This window comes from Aythya fuligula, chromosome 1 (assembly GCF_009819795.1).
Source record: "Aythya fuligula isolate bAytFul2 chromosome 1, bAytFul2.pri, whole genome shotgun sequence".
Taxonomy (NCBI): Eukaryota; Metazoa; Chordata; class Aves; order Anseriformes; family Anatidae; genus Aythya; species Aythya fuligula.
This window is the reverse complement of record NC_045559.1, coordinates 140,878,502-140,887,583: the sequence shown is the minus strand read 5'-3', so window position 1 is coordinate 140,887,583 and position 9,082 is coordinate 140,878,502. Positions and strand designations below refer to the sequence as shown.

Here is a 9,082-nt window from a genome sequence, read left to right as displayed (position 1 = left end):
AGACAAATTCAGCCCTATTGTATAACGTACCTACATGCTTTTACAAGGTCATCTTCCCTTCCAGCAGAGAATATTAACTATTTCTTGAAAATTAAATTTTATCTATTAGAAATATATCATTATTTAAATAAAATGGAATTGTGAGTTTGTTGTTTGCTTTTTTTTGAAGCCATCCTTCTTGTAAAAATACTGAGTGTGCAAGTGCACAAATGAGATGCAAGGAAGTCTGGCACCTTAGAGCATAATGCCATCAGAAGGAAAGCATATTTCCTCAGACTACATGTCTCTCTAGTAATACTTGCAATCTATATCAATTACCTATTCTGAAAACTGAGGAAAAGATATAATTTTGAAATCAAAACTAATAGTATTTTAGTATAATTTTTAAGCTGTCCATATCAGAAATACCGGGCTGCAAATTCCTCAGCTTCTTGAAGGCTATGTGTTAACAGAACATTATTATTTAAATACCACATGCTCAAAAAAGTACTTCTAGTAGTATATGGAAACATGGCCACTATCTCCTTGCACAGTGTGACCTAGCTGTCAAGATTCTCTTGACTATTGTGTCAGTTCTCTGACTCAGCATGACCAGCAAAGCCAACTTTGGAGCAAATTGCTTCCATGGTCACTCTCATCTCTGTTGATTTTGTCTGGATAGTTTGTAAGTCTTTTTAGCATGACTTGGCTGTCTCAGTGATCTGAAGGCAGGTGGCACAGTGGCTGGGTTAGTGTGGTGTTGCCCCTGTGCTGGTTTTCCCTGACTTGCAACGGTTTGCAGTAAGGTTGTGGTAATTTAAGGTTACTCAGAAGTCTCCCATCTGCAAAAGCATCTCTTTCCACCACCTGAATCATTGGACTGATCTGGATGTATTTTGCATCCTATTGAAATGTAGCTGTTTAGGACAGTGTAAGAGAATTATCGTCCTCTCCAGCTGTAACCTAAGGAAGGCTGAGTCACAGCAGAGATGGCTTGTGAGCCAGAGAAAATATGGAGAGCTCCAGAGTTCCCACAATCTGTATACATGCAGATACACAAGTATATGGAAAGTTTCCAAAGGAAGTTCCCTTTCAATCCCCATAAAATCCCCTAGACCCAGCCAGCAACCTGAACTTGGTGCCAGAGGAACAGAGGATTTCCTTCAAATTCTCTACCTGGCTTAATGTAATTTGCTGTTTGGTAGAAGACCCAAGGAAGCTGCAAAGAAAGAACTGGATCTTGGGATTTCCCAGCTGAAAGATAACAGTAAACCCAGACTGACCCTTCTTTCTGTAGTATGCATTGTGCTTTGTCCCAAATGGGAAATATGGTTTGTCAATGCAGAAGCAGCATACGTTGTAAACAGTGACAAGAATAAAGCTAAATATTATGCATATTCATTGCATGCAAACCTAAACACAAATGTCCCTACTGAGCAAAACAGCAAAGAGAAGCTTCTGGGTCTTTTTAACCAATTCTTTTCTCTGTTGTGCAATTTGCAATAATATACAATGGTACTTTATATATTACAGGCAAGTACTCTTTAAGTATAGTCTTCTCATTGGTACAACTTAGCTGCATGATAATTTCATTAACTGTTCTCAGTAATGGCTCATTTCAAGTTTCCAGACATCATGATGCAATGCCTCTGTATGTGCACTTTAGCATTTCTTTTTTAACTTTCCTAATCAACTGTTATGACATGGGTTTCATTTCCTTTTATTCATACTGACAGGACAAGTTTAGGCTCCTGCACTATATCAGAATCTTGTTTTTAATGTGGATCTTGAACAGCATAGCAATGTTCTCCACATACAACACCTCTAACCGCATCCAAATTCTTAATAGTGTAACTAACATATGTTATATTACCAAATTATTGTGCTCTCACTTACACAGTTGTTTGTCAAACTTAGTTAAGATGGAAATAATTATTTTCTTATAAAAACTGGGTCTCCATCCTGAGTAGTAAACCAAGAAAATCTATTAAAATCCTGACCAAATAGGACTAACTTCCAGGACTGTAAAACCCTAATCATAACTCTATGAAAGCCAGCTCAACCTGACCCATGAATTTCTTAAAGCAGTTAGACCCAGGTGTTAGCATAGCAAGGTAAACCGGGATACTTCACTCCACAGCCAAAAAAAAGGTTACATATTTCTGAAGAAATGAACTTGCCCGTAACATACAGTGAAGAGAACTGTGGGTTAGTTAGGCTGACAATAAAAAAATAATTCTGTGGCATGCAGGTTTTTTTTTGCCCCATTTTTCCCTCATTTAAAAAAGCAAAATGGAATATAATAGTTTTCATTTTTATAGAATTATTGTTCTTGATCATTGTCTTGGTATGAAGCAATTGAACATTGTGTGAAATATAGTACTAACATTCAGCAGCTGGCATCTGTTGTTCCTGTGTTTTGTTTTGTTTTGTTTTTTTCTGGATAAGCACCATACAGTAAATGAGGAAATAGCAACTCATTTGTTAAAAGGAGTGGGCATACATACTCAGAATTCTGGTTATTTAAAATATTAAAACTGTGAATAAGACAAATTATGTCAAATTCTCCATGCACCCACAGAGAACTCATGTTTTGCCATTGTATGCTTGTATAATTATTTGCATTTGCTTGAAACATTCCCATATTAATTCTGAATTGAGCTTCTACTTTGCTAGTGCATGAATATAAAGATAAAAACTATAATTTCTGCTATTGCTTTTTTATTATTATTAATGCATAGCTATTAATAATGCACTATCAGAAGGATACTCTGTGGTCACAGTCAATATGAGAACTGACAAAACAACAGGCTGTAAAATAAGTAATAAGAGTAGCGTCAGGGGAAAAAATAGTTTAGAGCTTGAATATAATACCCTGACAGACACACTATTTCTTAATATGTGCATGGGTGATCTTAAGTCTAAGGCCTGACTACAAGTTAAAGAATAAGGTGGAACATATATAATAAAAAATGAATGTTAAAACATTTATTATTTAACTGCTTTAACAACAACAAAAAAATAATACTACTTGCATATGTGTTTTATCTGATCTCAAATTGTGTCAGCAAACAGCATTTTACAACGGATAAGAATTAAACATTACAGACATGTCTCACAGCCACGAGTTTGTATTTTACATAGGTAATGTAGCTGTATATGCAAAACCAGAAAAATGTAACCCATTCATTAACTGAGAAATTTTCTCTTGCATAACGAGGCTACCATTACTATTTTGGACCCTGGCTTATACTGGGTGCACTAAGAGGCATTTAGGGATTTACACATTATTTAACTTCATGTTTTCATTTACATGAACTGAGCTGGCGTGGGAATGGTCCCATGTCCAGGATGTAATGTTGATTCAATCTCCAAAAGCAGAAATGAGCTTAGCACCCTGTGGCTATATAGAAGACTGTGGAGAGGAACCCTTCTTTCCTTCCAGACCTGCTCCTCTCTAACCTCCCCAGCTCAGAACTGTAGTTGCTCACCTCTGACTTGTCTGGGTTGGCTGTCTCAGTGTCACCACAATACAAAGTCAACCAAATATTCAGACTTAAGTTTTTTCATTAGAATTGTAGCTTTCTAGCCAACCACTGGAGTATGTTGAAATGATTATGTGTGAGCTGAAATTTTCCATCGCTGAAGGTCAAATCTGTTTTTTGCTATTTTGCCATCTACATCCTTCAAAGATTGTATAAGCTGGTTTTAATTCACAATAGTGCATTAGATAATTAATCTAGGAGAAATAAAATTTATTCTGGTTTAAAACTGTCAGAAACAGTGCCCACACTGCCTCCCACTGACATGAGCAAATGTGTGTGGGAGATGAGAAATGACTGAGGCTGCAGCCACCAGTGTAAGTCTCAGCTGCTCTTGAGCTAACAGAGTTGAGGAAGTTTGGAATAATCCACACTATTCAGAAAATAACAACAGCCTCCCTTTTTGCACATTTGACTGAGTCAGGTATGAAGACTTTGGTATTTTAAACATCTTTCTAGCATAGGTGTTTTGTGCCATCTTTAAACATGAGAAAATCAAGTTTTCCCTTGTGTAAAACTTATAATTTTTATTACCATTATTATCATTATTATTTTTATTTATTTTATTTTATTTTATTTTATTTTATTTTATTTTATTTTATTTTATTTTATTTTATTTTATTTTATTTTATTTTATTTTACTTTTGGTCCTCATAATAACCCTCTACATTAAATGCTTCAGATCTGAAATGGAAATTTGGCATGAAAATAGCCTTTTTTTTAAGAAGCAGGACATAACCTTATTCGGGATAAATTGATTTTATATGAGCAAGATGCAGACTGAGAACTTGCAGCAGATTACTATTTTTTCACTAAATTGATGCATGCAGTGGTGAAATGATGTGCCGGCATATAACTGATTTGAATAAAATGAAGAAGATCCTCAAGTATTGCATCTTTTAGGTGTAATGTGTGGTTTTGGGGATGTGCCAGAAATACTCTGTGAAAATCACCTCTATCCTAATTGAACAGTGATTTGTATTTAGAGTATACTTTCTTCTCTAGCTTAAGTATGAACTCTGTGTATAAAAATGAACTTTACGGTTGTATACAGGAGTTTTCAGCATAGCAGAAGCTAGCAACACACTTGCATTGGAGATATACCTAGAAAGTGTGTACAGCTAAGCAGTTCTTCAGGGTTTTGGGGAAGAAAGATATGTGTTTTTTTTTGAGTAATTATTTAAATACATATTTTAGGATGAAGCCACTTGGGACACTGCATTGAGATCAGGAAATTAAGCAATGCATCATAAACAGGTATGTCCAGCACAGCCTGGCTGTCTCCTGCCAGGCTCCTGTGAGCTTAGACCAGATGCTGTCTAAGAGCAGACAGACTAATGAAATGAGTTTTTTTTCTATAGATTTGTGTCTTTTAATCCTTAAAGGCTCTGCCTAGAATAACCAAGTTTTCCCTCACAGTCTTTACAACACCATCCCAGACAAGAGACAGCAAAGCCACTATTTAGAATATCATTGCTGATTGGCTTCAAGTTGCTGCTACATGGCACAAACCATACTCTACTTGCTTTATTTTTACAAGGGGTTATAGGTGCTCTTTTACTCAGTTGCCAATATTTATGACAATATTAAGTGCTTCACTTACTTCGAGGCATCATCTTTTGAAACTGCTTCATTCGAAAACCTGGTTGAGCTCAACAAGCTCAAAAGTCATTAGGGGGAGCGGATGGTAGGCAGATAAAAGAGACAGTATAGCTGTATAAAATATAGCAAAAAAGGGGGGGGGATAAGATAAGGGAGAGGACACTTTTTTCTTTATGTATTGCTATTATAACAAGTACTGCTGAACAGGTCCATGTTCAGGATCCTCTATTTCCTTAAAGAAGGAAAGAGAAGTCCCTTTGGTTCCTCACCTTCCATCAACTGCAAATAGCTCCTATCTAATGAAGGCCAACATGTGAGACAAAAGCCATCAGTTTTCAAATTTTGAGGTAGAGACCAGGATTATGGATGAGACTGCAGACTGCCTTGATTCTTTGCATTCTCTTGTTGTCATAATCTTGTTTTTCTCTACTGAGCCTTGGAAATGTGCAGAATTTACAGAAGACAGGCTTACACTTTGTGATACAGCTTTGTCTCAGCAAGCTGCCTGTGAGCTAGCCATCACTCTGCATGGCTCACAACAGCTGCCTCTCTCCTTGTGAGTTAATCAGTGTTTGGGACCAGGCCTATGATCATCCATGGCACTTAATTGGTAGTATACTGCTTAGCACATTTTGGGCACATGCCAGCTAGCAGTCTCCCAGGTATTGCTCAGGTAATGGGTCAGATCAAGGACCCCAGGAGACAACAGGGACAATGCAGGGAGAAGGGAATTTAGCCATGCAGACATGAGCATGCCATCCACTCAGTGTCAGAAAGCAGCACTGGTCATTACATTTACTGGGACAGAGTAGTAGATAGGGATATGCAGGGCACTGTTTCAGGCACTAAAAGCATGACAACCGTGTTATCATTGTGCTTATACTTAAGCAAACTGGCTGAGTTTTCAGAAAAGCTCATATCCAGGGTGTCATACTACCTAACAATTAATTAAATAATTAATTCTTGTTATTATTTTATACCATCCTTAAAAATGGTATGGAGGCATGGCAATATGATTGAAATGTCTTACCATGGCCCTGTACAGAGCCATTTATGTATATCTCCATCTCAGAACATAGCCATTAGTTGAGCCACCCACTACCATCAGCTAAAGCAGAGTCCTGGTGCTGTCCATTTGTGCAGACACACTGCCCATGCTATCAACCAGAAGGGAAAGTAGGGTAGGAGCAGCTGTGAATAGTGACCCTATCTCCCTCAAGGCAAAGAAAATGTTCATCTGCCCAGATCTACCGCAGTTATTGCTGCTTTGTTCCAGAAAATAAGTACAAAGGCCAAAGAGTGTATGTGAATTTAAGTATCCCTTGCTAGGCAAATGCATAAGAGAATTCAATTAACACTGAATGTGCACTCAGCTCTAGCATTCAGATGTTGTTTTTTTTTTTTTTTTTTTTTTCTTTTTAACTATGAAGCTTACCCTTCATTATAAGTGGTTTTCTAAGTAATACTATGTCTCTGTATATAGATATGCATTTCTACTTTTGGGCTGTTAAACTTTTTTCTTCTTGGAAGGTATTTTTAACAAGATACAGATTTCCCACCAAATGTGCTCATTATTGATGACAAAACCAGAAACAGATAAAAGAAAAGAAATGAAAAACTGTTTATCTTTAAAAAAAAAAAAAAAAAAAAAAAAAAGCTTAGATTTACTTACTTCTTTTGCTAACTCTGTTTTGATTTGTTTTGCTTTTGCTTTTTAAAAAAGGGTCATTCCTCTCATCCCCTTTATACCTATCTTTTTAAATAATTATTAATGTCATTGAAATATATGGGTTTGCATTTTTTTAATTCAATAAAAACAAAAAAACATGGGGAACATCAGAGGGGAGGAAAGGAGAAGCGAGGGAAGGGAAGGGAAGGGAAGGAAGGGAAGGGAAGGGAAGGGAAGGGAAGGGAAGGGAAGGGAAGGGAAGGGAAGGGAAGGGAAGGGAAGGGAAGGGAAGGGAAGGGAAGGGAAGGGAAGGGAAAGGGAAGGGAAGGGAAGGGAAGGGAAGGGAAGGGAAGGGAAGGGAAGGGAAGGGAAGGGAAGGGAATGGAAGGGAAGGGAAGGGAAGGGAAGGGAAGGGAAGGGAAGGGAAGGGAAGGGAAGGGAAGGGAAGGGAAGGGAAGGGAAGGGAGGGGAAGGGAAGGGAGGGGAAGGGAAGGGAAGGGAAGGGAAGGGAAGGGAAGGGAAGGGAAGGGAAGGAAGGGAAGGGAAGGGAAGGGAAGGGAAGGGAAGGGAAGGGAAGGGAAGGGAAGGGAAGGGAAGGGAAGGGAAGGGAAGGGAAGGGAAGGGAAGGGAAGGGAGGGAAGGGAAGGGAGGGGAAGGGAAGGGAAGGGAAGGGAAGGGAAGGGAAGGGAAGGGAGGAAGGGAAGGAAGGGAAGGGAAGGGAAGGGAAGGAGGGAAGGGAAGGGAGAAGGGAAGGGAAGGGAAGGGAAGGGAAAGGGAAGGGAAGGGAAGGGAAGGGAAGGGAAGGGAAGGGAAGGGGAAAGGGAAGGGAAGGGAAGGGAAGGGAAGGGAAGGGAAGGGAAGGGAAGGGAAGGGAAGGGAAGGGAAGGAAGGAAGGAAGGGAAGGGAAGGGAAGGGAAGAGGAAGGGAAGGGAAGGGAAGGGAAGGGGAAGGGAAGGGAAGGGAAAGGGAAGGGAAGGGAAGGGAAGGGAAAGGGAAGGGAAGGGAAGGGAAGGGAAGGGAAGGGAAGGGAAGGGAAGGGAAGGGAAGGGAAGGGAAGGGAAGGGAAGGGAAGGGAAGGGAAGGGAAGGGAAGGGAAGGTAAGGGAAGGGAAGGGAAGGTAAGGCAAGGTAAGGGAAGGAAAGGAAAGGAAAGGAAAGGAAAGGAAAGGAAAGGAAAGGAAATGCGAGGAAAGGAAAGGAAATGCGAGGAAAGGAAAGGAAATGCGAGAAAAGGAAATGCGAGGAAAGGAAATGCGAGGAAAAGAAAAGGAAAGGAAATGCGAGGAAAAGAAAAGGAAAGGAAATGCGAGGAAAGGAAAGGAAAGGAAAGGAAACTGACATTTCCCATGAAAACTAAATTACTTCTCCAACCAGCTGAAATAGGCACCTAGGAGCATTCTGATGCTTTTCAAATTGTAGTAGATTGAGATACTTAATCACCAGTTTAAGTAGAAAATGGGCACCAAGGGAATTTTTCATGGGGTGATTTAGCTATACACAAATCTGTTGTGCACTGCTGTACTGAGGCACCCAGGAGTTGAACACTGTAGAGACTGTCAAAGGATTAGGTAAAAATGGATATTTAAGAGCCAGGACAAAGCTAGAGGTGGGTGGGGGATAATATCCTGGTCAATACATCCACTGGTGTAGACAGATAGATAAACATGTAGATAAAACTTGCCATGGCAATGTTCAAGCAAAATGCACCACAGGCAAGGAATTGAAGAAAGGCTCCCACAAGACACTGACAGCTTCTTCCCTTTTTCTTTCTATTTACTGAATATTTATTGTATTAGAAGCATTGTGGTAAGAACTCAGGACAGAGCCTGTCACAAACTCAGACCTTCAGGGGATGTAATTGGAAATGTTTCTCATCACTAATGCGAATCCCACTGAGCTTTGGGTGCATGCTAGTTATTAGATAATTTATATGTGTGGACTAAAAGCTATAGCCCTGTAAAGTATATGCATAAGGCATTTTTTATAAACTAACCAAAGGTGTAAATAAATTGCAGCTTCATGTATTCATAGAGTTAGTATTATAAAAAGACCTACATTAAGATGTAGTCTGTCATTCTCCAAGAATATGTATCAATTTCTATCATGCTCATAACGGCTCAGTTACCACCAGTAAAGTAGCTACAGTAAAACCATGCCAAGCTTCCAGGATTTAAGGAAATTTATGTTCTTATCCTTGAAATCCTTTGCTTGGGGCCAGGTGGCTGTTGGTACAGGAAGGTTCCCATGCACCACCCTAAAATGATGAGAGGTTTCTATGAGGGGCAGGGCAG

General features: G+C 39.3%; 1 long non-coding RNA gene across 3 annotated transcripts in view; it reads left to right on the top strand.

Annotated features, from left to right (window-relative positions):
* The first annotated feature begins 3,843 nt into the window (after window positions 1-3,843).
* The window catches only part of LOC116500506, a 33,816-nt gene continuing 28,577 nt past the window's right edge, over window positions 3,844-9,082 (top strand). For all 3 annotated transcript variants that reach the window (XR_004254311.1, XR_004254312.1, XR_004254313.1), the window contains exons 1-2: window positions 3,844-3,945; window positions 4,719-4,778. This is a non-coding gene — a long non-coding RNA (uncharacterized LOC116500506). The remainder of the gene's footprint in view (window positions 3,946-4,718; window positions 4,779-9,082) is intronic.